Here is a 19,704-nt window from a genome sequence, read left to right as displayed (position 1 = left end):
TTTTCTATTTCAAATATGCTTTCATATCATCTCACCACAGTCCACTTGTTATTTTTCAAATTCTATTTCATTATTTATGGCACATTTCCTTTTTTTGACTTGTAACTTTGCATTTTGTGTTTTGTTTCTCTCATTAAACTTATTTGGTCTTTGTATGTAATATCTTTAATTTTTAAGCATTTGCTTTATGTCACATATTCTTACACAGTCATATTGTTTTGGAGTTTCTTTAGAGTTGTGTCAGAGGAAACATATACCTATCAAGTTTGAGACTCAATATACTGGTCCACATACAACTCATGTGAGTATGCAGTAGGAAAATATACAAAGAAACATTTGTGAGTTGCTTAAAATTGACTACAGGCCCTTTGAAAAAAATAATGACCTCATCATTAGTAATTCTTTTATGTTTAGGATCACAGTATCAATCATGACGAACTCTTTCTAGCTTGCTATGATAGTCCTAAGTATTTCTGTAGCTCTGTTACAGTTCAATAGTAATCAATTATACCTTCACTAATTTTTTTCAAATCGACCCACTATTTATTTGTCTGTGTTTTTTAATGCTAGTATCCTAATGAATATCTATTTATTTCATCCTTATTTCCCCAGGTAAAATTGAGAATCAAGGTGGAGGTATGGTGTCTCTAAATTATTTTATCTTTTCAATTAGAAAAAAATACAGATGGATTGAATATAGGTAAGACATTTCACATATGACAGTTTAAAAGTTTTCTGCTTCCAAATCTGCATTTAAATTACATGACTGTATTGTATTTTTCACGCTAAAGAGGTAATAAAATTTTTAAATAAAACAATTCTAAAATATTTATTGGATCCTTGTTTTTCCAAAAAAAAAGTTAGTTAATTAAAATTTTTTGAGGTTGTCAGAGTAATTCTCAGCCTATTCTACACCATGTTCATATTTATGCAAATTACTATTCTCTTCCACTTGTCAATAAAAAGCTTAATAAGGATGTCTGAACATATTTTTATTTTCTTAAAAAAAATCTATCTCATTCCCCTACATGACATTTAGAAAACACCGCAGCATAACTCAAGACACTGTTTTTCCTTGGTCTCTCTAACTTTATAGAACTCCACTTAGAGAGCATCCCTCCTGAATTTTAACAAGTTATTGCACTGCCAGGTGCCCAGTCATTGGGCTGTCTTCCCACAAATACAAGGCTCAGTCATGAGACATACATTCAGTATCTGAGAACCACATCCTATTTTCTGAGCATTTACCCTCCTTTGCAGAAAATTCTTCCCCTCACCTGGCATTCATTACCTTACCGTTTACTTGCAGGAATTGTTTACTCTTATTTTGGATGGCATTATGAGATACACAAATAGGTTATATTCACTCAATGCTTCAACTTTTCTGACATAAAATCTCAGCAAAGAAAAAAACAGCATGTTTGGGGGGGAAAAAAACACAACTCTTTACGTTACAGTTTTTAAATTCTGGCAATATGGCAAGAAAAGATGGCTTTGCAGAGGGAGTGTGTCAAAAATCGTTAAGTGCCTGGGAGATGAAGTGCATAATCACAGAAAGCAGTCCCTGGCAAAGGAATGCCTGCCACTTACCAATGAGATGCCAGACTCCCCTGTCCTTCCTCTGTGGCTCTCAATTCCTGTCTGCCATCCTCCTGCCCGTCAACAGTTCAGATAGAGCAGTTCCTTGAGTCCACTCAGCCTGTGGCAGGAGAGAATTGCGGAGTTTTTAATCATTCAGAGGAAATCCTCCAGCTTGCCCTGCTTCTCCCTGAAGAGGGGACCCAGGTAACTCATCCTTTCCGCCCCGAGCTTTAATGGCACTTTGGCTGCCGCCTCCTCGCAGTTCGGCGCCCCCACTCCGGAGTTGGTTATATCGGGAAGTAGGTGCGGCGCCTCCTCAGGCTGGTACGTTTGGGGCTCGCGTGTTTTCCTCCAATGCGTCCGCGCGCCCCGCGCCCCGCGCCTCTGACTGGCTGTGTCCTTCCCGGAGCGGTCCCTCGCCCCTCCCCGCTCGCCCGCGCTGTCGCTGTCGCCCGCGCCCTGCGCCTCACTGCCTCTCGCTGAGAAGGTTCATTTAGCATGTCCCCGGGCTGAAAGGTCTGTTTGCTTCCAAAAGGGTTTTATATGTTTCTCTACTCGTCTCACTAGTCAACCGCTATTTCCCTTCGCGCCGAAGTGCGGAGGGCTTCCCCTCCCCCCCAACCTGCTTTTCTGCGCCGCAACCTTTCCGAATTCAACATTCATAGATTACAGAGCGAACGTGTTGGCTGGTGACTGCTCAGGAGATCTCAGACGAGAATTCCCTCCTCTGCTCGCTGGCCGCTGTCTGTCTGCTTTCGGATTCCCACTCGGTCGCTCCTACCCTAGACTGCAGCGGCACCGACTTTGCACTTTGGAGAATGTCCCTAGGTCCTGACCGGGAAGCGCTTCTCTTTGTTCGCACACTTACGAGTTTTATCTCAGGACGGTTAGGCTCTTTGACTGTTTTTATTTCTCCTTGGTTGCCCCCCCCCCCCCCCCGCGTCAGTCCTGAGTAACCTAGGAAAATAGTCGGCTTAGTCTCAGACAGCGGCCCTTTTTTTTTTCCTGAAATTTTATATCACAATGGATGTAATTGGAAAAATAACACAGGTAGTAAATCCACAGTGTGGCAGCTTTAGTGCTATTGTTCTGGTAGCCCTCCCCTTTACTTTTCCTCTCTCGATCTCAGAGTCATTCTCGAATTCTCTTGATTCCTTTGATGCTAAGAGTTTGTTACAGAAATTATATTGCACGTCCTTTGCAATGTATTTCCATAGATAAAGCGATTAGCACCTGTGTTTAATGGAAAAGAAATCCCACGCACTGTTTTCTGTTTCTGTTCATCTATCTCTGTGAGACTGTGTGAGAGCCTCAGGTTACACCCGCTGTCGGTTGGTGTCCGGTTTGCATGTGTGTTTGAGTCCAGCCTGACCCTGCACGGGGGCTGATTCTTCTGCTCACTTAATCCCTCAATGGGGTCTGACTGGCTCTAATTGGTAAGGAGAGTACAGTGCCACGCAGCCTGTAGCTGGAAGCCTTCCTACCACCAACTCTCTGTTGTTTCTCTTACAGCTTTTCTGGTAATTAAAATTAGTCTTTTTACTGTTTCTTGGCTTCTTCTCATTCATCCACACATGTTGTGAGAACATACAGCCTCTGCTTTTAATGGCCACCCTCAGGATCTGGGCTGATTTCTTGTTCCATAGCAAAGACAAATTTGCGTGTTCACATCTAATGCTTCTCTACCCTTCCATACTTTTTATTTTCTTTTTCCCTGCTTTCCAGTAATTAGGTTATTTTCTTTATGTGTTAACTGAGGGATTGTTGCCGAGATTTGACTTCTCTCGGCTTTTTCTCTGCTTCACTAGCTTCACTCCTGTGTCAGGCTCTTGGTTCACAGAGAGAATCACCCGGACTTTTATAACCTCTTTAAATATATCACAACATAGATTCAAAGTCTAAAAGCTTAAAACATTATTATTTTTTTTTATTGTGCAGTGAGGTTTTTCCCTTTAAATGTTTGTTATAATTGAGCACATTCAGCCTTAATAGGAGATAGGAAAGACAAGCTTGCTTAGTTTTCTTTACTTCCTTGAACACCTTTATATTGCAATTGATTTGATAATTTTGGCATTTGTGTCATCACCTCATATATTTCATATATTTTCTTTCAACTTTCATTTCAGAAAAAAATTAAGTTGGCTTATTAAATTTTTTAAAATTAATCAAAAATGTAGGTCAGTCAAATCAAGACATAGGGTAACGTGATAGATAGTTGGAGAGACATGTAGCCAGGAATGAGGTTTAGACAGAAAAACTCATTTATATTTTGTTAAAAATGGCCTTAAGTTTACCATTAAGATAGTAGCCAATTTAAAGAAGGAAATGCTATCGGTCACATGATTTGTGGTACCCTTCCACAGTTAACATGAACAAGGAGATGTATGTTTCAAATGATATAGGTGTGTTAATTATTTTAAATAAAATAATACAAAGGCTTATGATGTTTTGACATTTTACAAAAAAGATTATTATAATTAGGCATGAAGATATTTGTGTAACAAATATTGATAATGTAAAGCACTTTTCCTTTTGAAGTTATCTGATCATTTAGAGGGTGGGAAAAGAGATGTTGAATCTGGTTAATTAGGAATAGTAAGATCTATTTTTGTCAGTTCAAATTTAGAATGTTAATTTCAAGTCATATCAAGTCATAACGTAGGAGTGACTAGGTTACATGGATATATTGCAGCAAGACTCGGAATGAGTGACTATATTTTCATTTATTTTATAATTTAAAATATTTCATTATATAATATGCAACTGTAAATTCAATATTAGTATTATATATTCCATATTAATACCTATATATGTACTATAGACAAAATAAGCCTTGACTTCTACATCTTTCTGAAAAATTTAGAATTTTGCTATTGTGGAATCTATTTTTGTTGTAGTGCATATTTTTAAATTGGTCTACAGGTCATGTGCCTCTGTTATTACATCCACAAGGTTCAGGTATAAGCAGGTGAACATTTGAAATTAGGAAAACAGCAGTGCGTAAGGTAAGAAGCAGGAAAAATTTTCTTTCAGGAGGTTTGCCAAGAAGAAACAAGCTAACTCATGTTTTCCAAGCACCCATCAAATCTTTTCACATGCATCATAACTAGTCATTTCTTTTATTGTTATGTGAAGATGGGAATTTAAAATATTGCTCTTATATTATCTTTAAAAGTCCTAGGCATTCATGCCCCATTATAAAATCGCAATGCTATTTACTTTAAAAAGGTCATTATTAAAAAGGTCGCTTGTTTCTCTCTATTTCAGTCTGTTAGTGACATTTTAAAAATAGCCAGCTCATTGTCTACCCTGATAAAATATCATTTGAACATTAAATGAATTAAAAATATTGTTTGTAAGTGGGTTAAGTGGTTTAGTGAGTCATTTTCTCCATGCTATGCTTATAGTACCTTGACCAAGCTGTCGTGTTGCTTATCTGATCTTGTTGTCTAACCATCTTTGTGTAAATGTCTTAATCTCTTTATTTCCTAGTCCCCAGTGGGCAAGTGAGCAGATGTAGCACATCTGTAGTAGTTGAGTTGCCTCTAAGCTTTTGTCTTATTTGTGTTACAGATTTTTTTCTTTAAATCACAGCCTCCTTTCCTCTCCTTTCATCTGACTCATAGAAGGTTCTAGGTTCTAGTTACGGGACCAATGTTACATTATTTGTCAACAAATTGTGCCATAACATGAAGGGAAACAGAGGGCAATACTCAATTCAAGTCAGGTATAATCCTTTCTTGAATCACCTGCTTTGCTTATTGGAGCCACTTTCAGCATTTGCATTTTTCTGTTTTGATGTTTTAATCTTCTATGTTATATATTGAAAATAATAGTGAATGTGAAAATACTGAGAAATTAATCAAAACCTTGCATTGTCAATGTACACCTGTATTCCCTATAAATATAACTAAAACATGAAGATCCAAAAGTAAACTTTTACTTGAACTGGACAACATATGATGATTTTAATTTTATTTTGGGTTTCTTAGAACATCAGTTTTAGTACTTACATCACAGCTGTTTTGTGAAAGCAGAAATAAACATATCTTAATCAGACTTGGAAAATATACTGACTTAATTAATTTAACAGCTGTTCCGGTAACCAGCACTAAAGAACATAGCCCACTTTGTGGATGTCTTGATAACATCTGTAGCTAAAAGCATTAAGAGGTCTGAGAGAGGAGCTCTAATTTGACGATTTTGGTGCTCAGAGTGCCGACTTTTGCTTATGGAAGCTATGGACATTACTGACCTCTGAGTGACCCTTAAGCTCATCCTGTGACATCTTGGTCTAACAAAAATGTTTTTACTTAGGAAAGAACAAAAGACACTGTCAGTTTAACTAAGATTTTACAAAACAGGAGTAAATGTTGAAATCTTACTAATTTAACGGTAGGGTTTACTTACTGATTGTATTCAGTAGCTTGTTAGATAAACACGTGCATTTTTTTCCTAAATATATCTTTAGTGTAAGGATGTACATTAAGTTTTAATATACTTGCTATTATAGATGTCTACTTTCCATTTTGTATAGCGTTCTCTCACCAAGATGTTCTCATATATAATTATTTTCTGTAAAGAAACAAAACCTAGTTCATTTGTTCATGACCAGGTATGTCTCCAAATATTATCTGTTTATGCAAATCTTTTCAATCTGGAATAAAAATCTCTAATGCCTTCTTATGTTCTAATTTGTTGTATCTTATTTTAAAGGAGTTTCATATGTGTGTTGTATTTTGATCATTTTCCATCCCTTCCTGAACTTACAAGTGCATTAATTTGAACTTTCTTTGACTTTTTGCCCTAAATCTGAATAATATTTCTCCAAAATAAATTTTGTTATCAAATACTATACCCATATTTCTATTCCAGCTCTTCATGGTCTCATTTATAGCTGGACTCAGTCTTTTTTCTAAATCGTGTTTATAACCCAACTTAAGAATTTTATGTAGGTCTTTATATAAAGAGCCAGATTGTATGCTTCCTGTGGACCAGGAACTAAATTTTCTACACTATGCTGAAATGTTGGTTTAAACTTTTTATTGGCTGAGTAGTGTACATGTAGGAAACCTTATTTGCTCATCTGAGATTCATTCAGAGTGCATTCTGAAGCAGCACCACTTACTTTTCTGTTCACCAGTAAGACTGTAGTTTGCAAATGTGACCACTAGATGGCATTGGTGTTCTAATTAGGAATGTCATTTAGGTTGTGTCCTAGGGATTTTGATTTTTTAGGAATGAGAGGAACCCCCCAAATTAGCTACTGACTCTATAAGAAGAGTTATATATACAACTTAATGTAAACATCTACTAAACCCATCAGAAAATTGTAAAATGTCAAATGTTTAAAAGGTGATCTTGCACCTTGAGGCAAAATAAGAGCTATTGAAATTTGTTGAGCGTTAAATATACACGAGGCATTGAAATAGGTATGTTTTATGGGGCGCCTGGGTGGCTCAGTCGGTTAAGCGTCGGACTTCAGCTCAGGTCATGATCTCACAGTCTGTGAGTTGGAGCCCTGCGTCAGGCTCTGTCTTGACAGCTCAGAACCTGGAGCCTGCTTTGGATTCTGTGTCTCCCTCTCTCTCTGCCCCTCCCTCTCTCTGCCCCTCCCTCTCTTTCTGCCCCTCCCTCTCTCTTTGTCTCAAAAATAAATAAAAAAACATCAATTTTTTTTTTTTAAAATAGGTATGCTTTAGATGATTCGTTCCCTTTTGTCCTAATGGTCTAGCCGAAACTCATTTTCAAGTACTCTTCCTCCATTGACTGTTCTTAACCAGTTCACTAAACCAATTCCTGGTTTTGATTAGAGTAAATCACTTAAATCACCACAAAATAACGTGTTGGTACCAGATGCACAGAACACACCTCATGTATAGAGAATCCAATAAATGGAAAATAATTTTAGCACAAGTATGTAACAAGATAAAATGCCATATTAAACCTATTCATTGGAAGTTTATGGCATTTTGTGTATATTCTCTGGGACATGTGATTCATTCAAGTAATATTGATTAGGAAATTACTAGTAAGTACTGTACAAGGTGAATAAATTTAAATATGAGAGTTCACAAAACTTTTTTTCATATACTTCAAAAAGTAAAGAGTTATATATTCTCTCATTCTAATACTTTGCCTGAATAATACCAGATTCAAAATGCTAATTGACATATAACAAACCCACAATTTTGGGAAAAAACACATAGTTTTAACAATAAATGCTGTTTTGTTCAGAAGAGATTACATTTTGAATTTCCAGTTGTTTGCCATCAATCCTATTTATGTCTGGTTTGCTTTCTTTATAAATTAAAAAACATTTTTCTGTCACCATGTCAGGGTCAGTCTGGTGCCCAGAAATTGGGTTATGTTCTTTCTATCTGACCCACCACCAACTATTGCTCTTCTGATAACTGGTAGCAGTGAAGGGATCAGGACTCTGCTGAAAATTGTTTTGATAACAGAGGAGGCCCCTTCTGGAATAACTACATTAACTTTGCTGCTGACAATGTTAAAAACTTACTTTGTGTCAGGGTGCCTAAGTGGCTCAGTTGGTTGAGCATCTGACTTCGGCTTAGGTCATGATCTCGTGGTCTGTGAGTTCGAGCTCCGTGTCAGGCTCTGTATTGACAGCTCAGAGCCTGGAGCCTGCTTTGGATTCTGTGTCTCCCTCTCTCTCTCTGACCCTCCCCCGCTCATTCTCTGTCTCTCTGTCTCTCTGTCTCATTCTCTCTCTCTCTCTCTGTCAAAAATAAATAAACATTTTTAAAAAATTAAAAAAAAAACTTTGTGTCTGTGAAATTTTGAGATATGATTTATAAGCTGTGCAGTTACATATATAACCATATTTTATCGTTAAATAGCACCTTTCTTATAAGGATCTCAAGTTCATTGAATATGAAAACAAAAACTAAACAATGTAGTATAGCTACATGTCACTGCTTTCATATACCTTTCATTATTTCCTATGTCACATCATCTGTGTGCATACATATACTTTATATGAAAGGAAAGAATCATACACTGTGAACCTGTTTTCAGTGCAATTGGTGAAGAGATGTTCCTAATGAGGTGAAAATAATTACTTTGGTTGGCAAACTATAATATAATGCAACTTTATTATAAAATATTAATTATTAATTATTAGCTTGCAAAAGGCTGACAGTTTTGTAGTGGAAAAAAAAAAAAAAAAAAAAGGAATCTATGCTGGACAGTTCCAAAGAAAGCTAAAAGGTTGAACAAGATGGCATCATGTTGGCTGAGGCTTGTGCAAAATGATGCTTGCTGATTAGGTAGCAAATACTGATAAGAAGCCAGCAGTAGAGCAAATCATATCAAAACCCACTGGAAAACAACATGAGACCAAAAAATTAACAATGTTTGCTGAAGAATTACAGCAGTGGTGTTTTGTACTTGTGTGAGCCTTAGGATAATGCTACCAATGGTGTCTGCCCCCGAAGGGTAGGAAGTATGGTCATGTTACAGTGGCATCAGCACAATTAATGTGTAAGGAGCTATTAGTATTAGTGAAAACTGCATGTTTGACTCAGAGTTTGAAAACTTTAAAAGAAAAATCATTAAATTAGAGCTTTTACAATATTATATGAATAATGGGAAAAATCTTGCTTTCTGACCACAGAATTATTCTCTTAATAAGGGAAAAAAGAACCCGATTTCCAAATTCATGGAGGAGTCATTGAAACAGTATAGTGGATTCCATTCTAGACCACCATCTCTCCTTGCCAGATGGGGTTTACCTGCTGGTTATCCCTTGCACGTGTTTTCCTGGGAAAACAGAGAACACACATGATGAGCCCCTAAGTTCAGCAAGCTACAGTGACTTCAGCTTCTCCACACCATACAGGACTGCTTCTTTCTCCTTCCCCACTTTGTTTTCCTTATCTGTATTCCCATATGACCTGAGTTAGAGTTCTAACTCCTCTGATTCTCTTATACTTATTGATATAAACATAAATCTTATTCTGTTTTGTTCTCATTGTGTTAGTTACTTCAAAATGAAAATATGCTCCTTATGACAGGATGGGAAATACATATCTTTTTTTTTCTTTTTGAAGTCTAAATTGTTGACTTTGATATATTCTGACATTGAATAAAACACATTTGTGCTTCATTTTCTTACTAAATATTTACTGAAGATGGTGTATACAAGTGTTTTTTTTTTTTTAATTCTTTAAAATGCTTTATTTTTTAGAGAGAGAGAGAGAGAGAGCAGGGAAGGGGCAGAGAGAAAGGGAGACAGAATCCCAAGCAGACTCCTTGCTATCAACACAGAGCCTCAGGTGGGGCTCAAACTCAGGAACTGTGAGATCATGACCTGAGCCAAAACCAAAAGTTGAATGCTTAACCGACTGAGCTACCCAGGCACCCCTCACCCAAGTTTTGTTTTTTTTTTGTTTTTTTTTTTTAATGAAAGCATAGAAAATATTTTGAAAATCATCAACATGGCATAAAAACTTAAGACACATTCTTTCTGATATCTCAATTGGGCTTGTCTTTTTAGTGGGTTACTCTCTTGCTTACTGAGGGTGGAGATGACTCTTATAGAAATAGCCAAGTATTTTAAGCCTATGTTTCCATACATAATTAAATTTGAAGTTGTGTTCTTTTGCTTCTGTCATAAACCAGTGTTCTGATTATTTCCTGTAAAAAAAGACATTTCCAAATAAGGATCTTCGGTTCATATAAAGAAGTTCCAACAAACTCAAAATTGTTTATTGTTAAGCTCTCAGAGCCCTTTGAAATTTAACAACAATCAAATTTCACCTATAAAGCATTCTTAATATATAATATACTTATTAGTTAACAGATTAAAATAGAAGAGAGGGGAGTTCTAAGCATTGCTTGAATTATACTTTGCATAAGTAAATATTTATTCCTTCTATATGTTACCTGGGGATTTGTTTTTCTTTTGTTAAGTATTACTTAATGGGCTATATTTAAACAAAGAATGCTGAAGTGTATTTGTATTTACAGGATTCCTTATTTGAAGTTCTTTGTGCCACTGCTGCTTGGTAGGTATATTTAAAATTAAGTTTCTTTCTCTTCACATGGTAGATTATTTGATAATTAATACAAATTATAGTTGATTAACATATTCTTTTAACAAATGTTTTTACTACTGATTATGTAACACTACTTTCAAGGAGCTTATGGTACAGACGTGGAAATGCAATGTCCAAAGTGCTTTAACAGAGATATTTTCAGGAGTCTGTAGGAAGGCAGGAGAGAACAGCACTGAAGGGAGCCCTTTACCAAGAACATGAATCTTAAATGGCTCAGAAGAATGAGGGGGAAAATTGGCCAGAGGTGATTACATCTATATCTATATCTATATCCACATCCACATATTGTGAGGAAGAAAATAATTCTCTACCTTTCCAGGTTAAAAAAAACAGGTAATAAAAAGACAAATTAAGAGGAGAAACACAAATACAAATGTAATAACCTGTATTCTTTCTGTATGCATTGGAAACACTCAGGAAAACTGAGTAACTCCTCAAAATGGTTGAAGTCATCACCTGAAATTCCATTTTCTGCTAAAGGCAAAAGAAGTTGTTGCATGTGGGGAGTTACTTATAGGAGGAAAAACATAGTCAACCCATAGTAAGATTGTGATGCAGATTTAAGTCCATGCTTTCACCACTGATGACAGTTTCCAGGGAATAGGATATCCTCCTCTTTCTGGTGCAGTGAGATATATACTTACAAATAGAGATTTCCCTTATAAACATAAATGTTTTGCAAAAGAGTAACTTCTGCTCAGTTTCCAGAAGGTTTCCTGTGTCTACAATTTCTTTCTTTCTTTCATTTTTAATGTTTGTTGATTTTTTAGGGAAAGAGAGAGAGAAAGAGAAAGGGGGAGGGGGCGGGCAGAGAGCTGGAGACACAGAATGGGAAGCAGGCTCCAGGCTCCTCACTGTTAGCACAGACCCCAAAGCGGGACTGGAATTCACAAACTGCAAGATCATGACCTGAGCCGAAGTCAGACACTTAACAGAGTCATTAGGCATCCTTTCTTTTTTTAATGTTTATTTTTTTTTTTTTGCACAATTTCTTAAAAATAGCCAGTTTGAGATCATCTTTCGGCCAAAGAGACATATTTTGGGGTCCAAAATTCTGCTTACTTTCAACATCTATATCTACCTACATCTATACCCATAGTCATATCTTTCTATGTCTGTATTTATATAGATATCTATATTAACATTTATATCAAATATCTATACCTATCTATCCCTGTGATAGGACCACAGTGTGCTGTTTCATGGTTTCCAGAAAGTTAAAATTAATGAATATGGGTAGATACTGCAGCCCTTGGAAAGTGCAGAGCAGGAGATGTTAAGTAGCAGTTATTTAAGGTAAAAACTTACATATAATCTTAAGGAACAGAGATCACTGAACATATTTGAACAGGAGAAGATAATTCTGTAAATGAATAGTCTTGAATCAAAGAAATAATTTAGGGAACTATTATAGTATTTTATCCACGGATCATAAAAGCAGAAACTAGGAATGTGGCAGGGTAGTGGATCCAGAGACTTCTAGGATGAGGAAACAGGAAGATGTGTGGACTAACTGGGCATGTTGGGTGGTGACAGACAAAAACCACTGTGCATTAACTCTTTTCTTCTAGGACCACACAACTAGGTATACTGTGTGAACAAAATAGACAGGAAATAGATTTTGTCTTCCTGGGTCTTAGATTTCATTGGGAGATCTAATCAAATAAGCAAGACATTACACTGAACCCATTGCTAAGTGGAAAAAAAGGGAAACTCTAGCTGTCAAAAGTAGTGAATTTAGCTGAAAATTAGTATCTAAGGGATATATTTAAGAGATAGATAATGAGTTTAGTGTATACTGAAATAGATTCATTTGTGCAGTATTTAAGAAACTTGTGCTGAATAATATGGAGAGCCTATGTTTAGAGGTCATACATTTTGTGTTTAAAGTATTCAGGTATATTTGGTAGCTGATGCATGGAATAAAAATATTGATCTTGAGAATGATAGCATGAGAAGAGGGCAGGGCCAACAATGGAAGCTCAGGGAACACTACATTTTAAAGTCATAGAGAAAGAAAAACTAATAGTGGATACGGAGAAGGTAATATCTTGTATGAGAAAGAGAACCATGGAGGTTTGTCAGGGAAGCTAAAGCTGGAGATAATTTCAACAAGTAGAGCACGCACAAATGCATCAAGTTCAAAGAAGTGAAAGAAGATAGGAATTAAACATTCATTTTTGATTTGGTTTTTAAAAGTTGGGGAGAATACACAGGCGTGTTACAGCAATGAAAAGTGCCTCAAAGGCAATGGATAATGTGAAAAGGTCATCAAAACTTTGGTGTATTTGTTTTAACAAAATAGAAGGATAGAGAAAGATTTTTAAAAGTTTCATGTATAACTTTTCTTGTTTGGCTGAATTTAACTTAAGGTCTATAGTACTAATTTGTTTTTGTTTTAACTGAGGGTTTTGTTCATCATTACTATTTTTGTGTTTTTTTCCTGGAGAGGTATTTCTTGAACATATCATATTCTTATCCGTTGTTGTTGGTATTATTGTTGTTAAAAGAAAATTAGATCTTAGGAGTTCAATTTATGGTACATATTCCATATAAAATTAGATATAAATATTTTGTACATACCCATATACATGTGTACATAACATTTTACTCTTACATTTTAAGAATTACTTGTTCTTAAACAAAAAGCACACTGTAACATACAGCCTTACGGCAACATGAGTATCATTTTATAGCAACACTAAACTTATCAATTCCAAATTGAGAGAATGTAGGCAGCTTGTATGCTTAAGGAATAAACTAAAAGCATAAAAAAACTTACTCATTCAATTGGTCCCAATTAGAGTGATTCTCCTTGATAAAATCCAGGGAAGATTAGTAGTACCTAACATCTTTACTTCTTTATTAATAACACAAGTAAATGTAACTGAAATACTCTGTGACATTCTTAATTATGAAATAATGTCTGGTATATGTTCATTGCCATTAATGAGTTATAAATAATACAGTCTTGAAACATAAGTTACTCTTACCAGATGCAAATATGATGTCATATATAAACTATTTACTTAGAAATGATCTGTTAAATTCTGAAATAGTAAAATACCAACACAAAAGAAAATATATTTCAGGTTGATTTTAAGACTTGCAGAACAAATTAAAATATATTTTAGCAATTTTCAGGGGGAAAAAGACAAACAAAAAGAGTCTTTTTGGGATACATTCCTTTATTTAAAGAATGAGCAATGCTTTCCTGAAAACTTAGGCATTTTTCTATACTAACCAATGGACTGGCATGTTCTTAGCTATTATAATTTGAATGCAAAATTGTTTTTGCAGCTTCTTCTGAGCTTGCCATAAATTAATTTGGCATATACATCTTTTTAATTTTCTTTCACTTTCTGAAGATAAATGTTTAAATACAGTCTTCCAAAATTTTTATTTATTATATAAAAGATGAGCAAAATACATATTTTTATTTTGGTTTATGCTTGTAGACATGACTTTTAATTAACTCAGCAACAGCTGATAATAAGATTATTAGCATGTACAAAGTGTGCAGTTAATAGAAGCAGAACTAGAGGCAATTAGCGGAATTAGGTGTTTTTTCTACCGCGAAAGAGTATCCTAAGTACTAATTGTTTATGCCAGTCCAATCACTGCAAATATCCCTAATAGCATCATTAAATCAATGTAACACTACATTATAAGCACTAAGTAGACTTAGTGATTTGGTATCAGATTGGCACAGTGATGAGCTTATTAATATTTTCTATGAGTTACGTATAGACTGGTGAGACTTCATTTTGCAACACTTCACTTTGTAAATTTTCAAAAGACAAAAAAAATGCTTACTCTGCCATAGGTACAGTGTCTCTATGTCATATTCTTATAACCATTCAGTGGCATTTAGGTTTTTAATTAATTAATTATTTTAATGCATTAATTATTTTTTTAATAATAAAACTCTTGAAACTGTCATGAAATAAAAGTGCTGCACCCTATGCAGCCACTGTGGAAAACAGTATGGAGATTCCTCAAAAAGTTAAAAAGATAACTACCTGATGATCTAGTAATCATAGTGCTATTTACCTAAAATATACAGAAACACTAATTCAAAGGGATACATACATCCCAGTATTTATTGTAGCATTAGTTACCACAGCCAAATTATGGAAGCAGCTCAAGTGTCCATCGAAAGATGAATGGATAAAGAAGAGGTGGTGTATAAGTACAATGGAATATTATTCAGCCATAAAGGAATGAAATCTTGTAATTTACAAGGATGTGGATGGAGCTAGAGAGTATAATGCCAAGTGAAATAAGTCAGTGAGAGAAAGAGAAATACCACATGACTTCATTTATATGTGGAATTTAAGAAATTAAATAAGCTAGGAATGGGGAAAAGAAAGAGAGAAAGAGAGAAGCTAAGAAACAGACTCTTAACTATAGAGGACAAAATGATGGTTACCAGAAGGGAGGTGAGTGAGGGGTTGAGTGAAATAAGTGATGAGGATTAAAGAGTACATTTATCATGATGAGCACAGAGTAATGTGTAGAATTGTTGAATCACTGTATTGTACACCTGAAACCAATATAATACCATCTGTTAACTGTCCCGGAATTAAAACAAAAAAGCTTCATAAAAAAAGTACCATACTCTAATGACTCTAAAAATTAAATATAAGAAATTTAGTAATGATTATTATATTTTAAATAAAGGTCTTTTTATTTTGCTTGTCATACTTCATAATATTCAGTGGGTTGAGTATGTATGTAGTTTTCAGGGTAGAGGCAATGAATTTCTGATCTTTCTTGTGGTTTATTTATTTCTATGGAAGATACATTGTTGCCTGTTTGACATGTCACCTGAGGTATAATGAACCAACATATTTCACTTCTGTTTGCCATGTGTTCTTTATTCCTTTTCTCTTCCTTTTATCTATCCTTTCTTCTTCCTTCATCATCTCCTATTTTTAGTTATTTAGCAGAGATATATATGAAACTCAAAAGAAAAGCAGTAGCCTCTCTATTCTGAAAACATATATTTATTCTCAAAGTTTTAGGGGCACCTGGGTGGCTCTGTTAAGCATCTGACTTAAGCTCAAGTCATGGTCTTGTGGTCCGTGAGTTCAAGCCCCAGATCAGACTTTGCACTGACATCTCAGAGCCTGGAACCTGCTTTGGATTCTCCCTCTCGCTCTGCTCCTCCCTAACTCATGCTCTGTCTCTCTCTCAAAAATAAACATTAAATTTTTTTTTAAGTTTTTAGGACTGAGATGCTCAAGCTTTATGGTCTCAGGACCACTTTGCACTCTTCAAACAAACATAATTAAGGTCCCAAAGAGCTTTGGTTGTTGGAGAATATATCTATTAATATTCACCACATAAGGAACTAAAACTAAGACAGAACTAAAACATTCATTTAAAACTAGCAATAATGAATCATTATATGTTAGCAAAAATAAGATATTTTATGTAACAATGGCTACATTTTTTAAACAAAAATAGGGAAAAGGTTAGCATCATTTTTTGTTTGTCATACTTTTAAAATATCTGCCCTAGTAGAAGACAAATGGACTTTCATATCTACTGCATTTAATCTTTTGCAAATGGAATGTAACTGCTGGAAAACTCCACTGTATATTCATGGCACAATGAAAGTAAAAATAGCATTGTCATAAAAATAGTTTGATTTCATGTACTTCCTGAAAGGGTCCCTGGAACCCCAGAACCCTTGGACCACCTTTTAGTTTTAAGTAATATCAGTTCTCTGACTCAGAATAATTTAACTAATTGCGTTGATAAGATTAAAGCATACATTACTATATCCATTTATTTACAAATCTAGATTTGATTCTTCACTTATATCCAGCAAAATAGCTAATATAAATTCATTCTATAGAAAGCATTTAGCTACCTAGGTTGTAAGAATATAAGTTCTTAGGGTAACCTTTTGAGCTAACATTTTCTTAAAGGTCTTTTTCCATGACTTTTAAAGCATATGCTTCAGCAGTATAACACAGAATTCTATATAATCAGTAGGGAAAGTATCATTAAATTCTTCTAAAATTATACACACACATAAGAACACACAGTCTTAATAAGTTAAGGGAATATAACCCAATAGCACATTTACTTTTTAGAAATTTTTATTCTAAGGGTAAAATGAATTTAGTGAACCCAAATAAATTTGAGCTACCCTCAGCCAAGTCTGAGCACAGTTATAATTAAATAATCACTAGACTTGCTTAGAAAATTGAAAGGCAGTTTAAGAATTTAAGCCTCAGTAAAGCATTAAAGGAACAAATCTCCTCAGAAACAGACATTTTTAATACTGGCTTTTACTAGCTCTCTCTCCAATCTTGTTTCCACAAGTCTTCTCTCAACATCTCACAAGCCCAGCAGACACTCCTAATAGCTCTTATTTTACAAAATATTCCAGTCTCAGGACACATATGTTCTTGTTTGATGTTGGTTTCGTTACTCCTTCTTTACCATGATTCTCCTAATTTATCTTCTTACAGCAACTCTGCCTTTATCATATAGCTCACTGTAAACTTCCTAGTTCTACTTACACCTCTATTGTCATAATTAGGAGCAGCAAATGCACAGAGACTGAGCAGGCAGAGACAATATCTGTAGTGAGTAGGGTGAGTGGGAGGAAAGCCTATATATATATATTTTGTTCTGTGTTGTAAAAGCAAATTAATGAATTCTAAAATATAAAAGAAAATATTTTATTTCAGTTTACTTCTGTGAAATAAAATACATGATTGTGGCTTCAGGTCTTTGTACAGTGATATTTTAATTTTATTCTGGATTCATAGTTACTCTGAAAGATTTATCAGTGTACAACTAAGAATGCAGATACTGCTCTTAAAATAGTAACAGAGTCTCACACCCAACCCCAAGATGCTTGAACGTATTTTATGAAGGAGTGGTGAGTGGAAGAATGGTTTATTATTGACACTACAGCACATGACATGGCATCTCTATTTCTCCTGGGGGAAGTTTATTTTTAGCTCATACCTCCATAATAAAGGTACCCTCCTCCATCCAAAGAATATTGGTGGGCATTTCCTTTTATGGGTTACCAAAAGAAGGGACATGAAGAATGCAGGGAAAGGACCCTCAGTTTTGAGAGGAGTGTAGTCCAGCAGATCAATTTGTAACCCAGTAGATATGTTTCTGGATTAATAAGCAAAGATGAAAAGAAGCATTAAACAAACCTTAAATAAGTTGATAAAGATCAGAAATTTCAGAAAATACAGTAAAATTCTACCATGATACTAAAAACGATGTCTACAAATTCAATTACATAAAGTAGATAGATGGTCACATTACTGCCGGGCAGAGTAAGAAGCCAATTTTAATTTATATTTATTCAAATTCATAATATCAAGTGACATAGTAATGAAAATTCCCTAAAGGTAAACATAATAAATTAATTGAAGAAAATGTGGAGGACTATATATCAAAGACTAGGGAAGTAATTTTTTAAAAAGACATAAAAATTATTAACTTTAAGATTAATAATGATTTCTATTCAATAAATTTGTTAAGAAACAAATGTGACTGGAGAGGATATTTATGACATCTAAAATGGCCAAGAGATGGATATCTAAAATATACTAATAGCAACTAAACAAAATAAAAACTAGAAAAACAATAGAAGACAATCAACAAATATTAATGAACAATTAGAAGTAGAAGCCTGGATAGCTAATAAGCATACGAATAGATACTCTTAACTTACTAGAAATTAGAGAAATAAAGATGAAAAACAATTATAAGATCCTAGTTTTATCTACCTTGAATGGCAGAAATGTGTGTCATTTCAAGTGAATAGTAAGGACATGGCGGGGGGGGATGAATTTTAGGCTTTACCATGATTATGTAAGATGATCAGCTATTTGTAGACTTCAGTAAAGCAGTATTTATCTAATTTATGCACACTTAAGCCTGATAAGGTCAATACTCATTTTTGGCAATAAATTATAATCTCCACTATCTTCTACATTCTACACTATATCATAGAAGAAGGAGATTGGAAATACATATATCAAAATTTATTGCTATCCTAGTTCTTGTTTAGAATCCTCCAACAGGAAGTAGTAGCATGTGATTTAGAAGGTAAAGGGGGCTATTGTGAGAGCAACAGGCAATGGTATGGGACTCAGCAGAGGTGAGGTTTTTTTCAGCAGCCTTGAGATCTCCTCCTGTGAGTCAACTACCTATGAACTTTGGAAGTAGTTTCAGATCCTCATTTTCTTGATGCCATGGAAGCCAGGAGGGAATTTGAGAGCTCACAGCAGTCTTCCCTGATATGATCAACTCAGGCGCCTCCCAAGAGTTCTGTTAACCTAATTCTTTGCATTAAATACCATCTTCTAAATCCCTAGAGAGATATTTCACCATATACTGACTGGTACACAAACTGATCCCAGTATGGGTGGGAAAAAAATTTTAAAAACTTGCATAAGGGCACATCACATCAATATTCTTTATAACAGTGAGTAGTAACAGGTTTCAAAACAGAGCATTACATGAAGAATGCGTAAATAAAATGTGAGTGGAATATGTCTGAGAAGTAAGCAGCACCAACTTAGAAGCAGAAAGAAGCATGGCTATATCTGAAAACATTAGTGCTGAAACGAGGGATAAAGTAATATAATTCATATTTAAGTGTCATGTCTGTAAATCAAAACACATTCACTCAACACTCCATATTTGATAAGTTTTCATGTCTATTTTCCATTTAATATTAAATAAATAGAATAGGTCCATATGAAGATGAATCGGTGCAGAGAAGACCAGAAGAAAAGGGAAAATAAAATACAACACAATAAAATGAAATGGAACAATGTAAAGCAATGTAAATAAAATACAAAGGGGAGAGTTTTGAATGGACACATGAATACAGTGCACTATGAACTGGGGACTACAAAAGAATATAAACTCTCTCTACACCTAAAGATCAGAATGGAAACAAAAAATGTAACACACAAAAATGCTTTAATCACTGCTTGTTTCATCTAAGTTTGTACTATTATTTTCAAATTTATTTTTCATGCAC

At 34.8% G+C, this 19,704-nt stretch overlaps 1 protein-coding gene and 1 long non-coding RNA gene across 4 annotated transcripts in view; one reads left to right on the top strand and one right to left on the bottom strand.

Annotated features, from left to right (window-relative positions):
* The window catches only part of CNTN5 (contactin 5), a 1,391,028-nt gene extending 1,388,660 nt beyond the window's left edge, over positions 1–2,368 (bottom strand). For 2 of the 3 annotated variants that reach the window (XM_086678620.1, XM_086678619.1), the window contains exon 1: positions 1,591–1,993. The gene's annotated coding sequence lies outside the window, so the exon portion shown is untranslated. Of the gene's footprint in view, positions 1–1,590; positions 1,994–2,251 lie in introns of those variants that run through there. The other variant, XM_086678621.1, reaches the window with a different exon arrangement.
* Positions 1,615–19,704, top strand: part of LOC147576839 (uncharacterized) — a 100,515-nt gene continuing 82,425 nt past the window's right edge. Inside the window, exon 1 of the long non-coding RNA XR_015241198.1 lies at positions 1,615–1,785. This is a non-coding gene — a long non-coding RNA (uncharacterized LOC147576839). The remainder of the gene's footprint in view (positions 1,786–19,704) is intronic.

This window comes from Puma concolor, chromosome D1 (genome assembly GCF_028749965.1).
Source record: "Puma concolor isolate L17-30 chromosome D1, mPumCon1.1.hap2, whole genome shotgun sequence".
In the NCBI taxonomy this organism is placed as follows: domain Eukaryota; kingdom Metazoa; phylum Chordata; class Mammalia; order Carnivora; family Felidae; genus Puma; species Puma concolor.
This window is presented reverse-complemented; position numbering and strand designations above follow the sequence as displayed.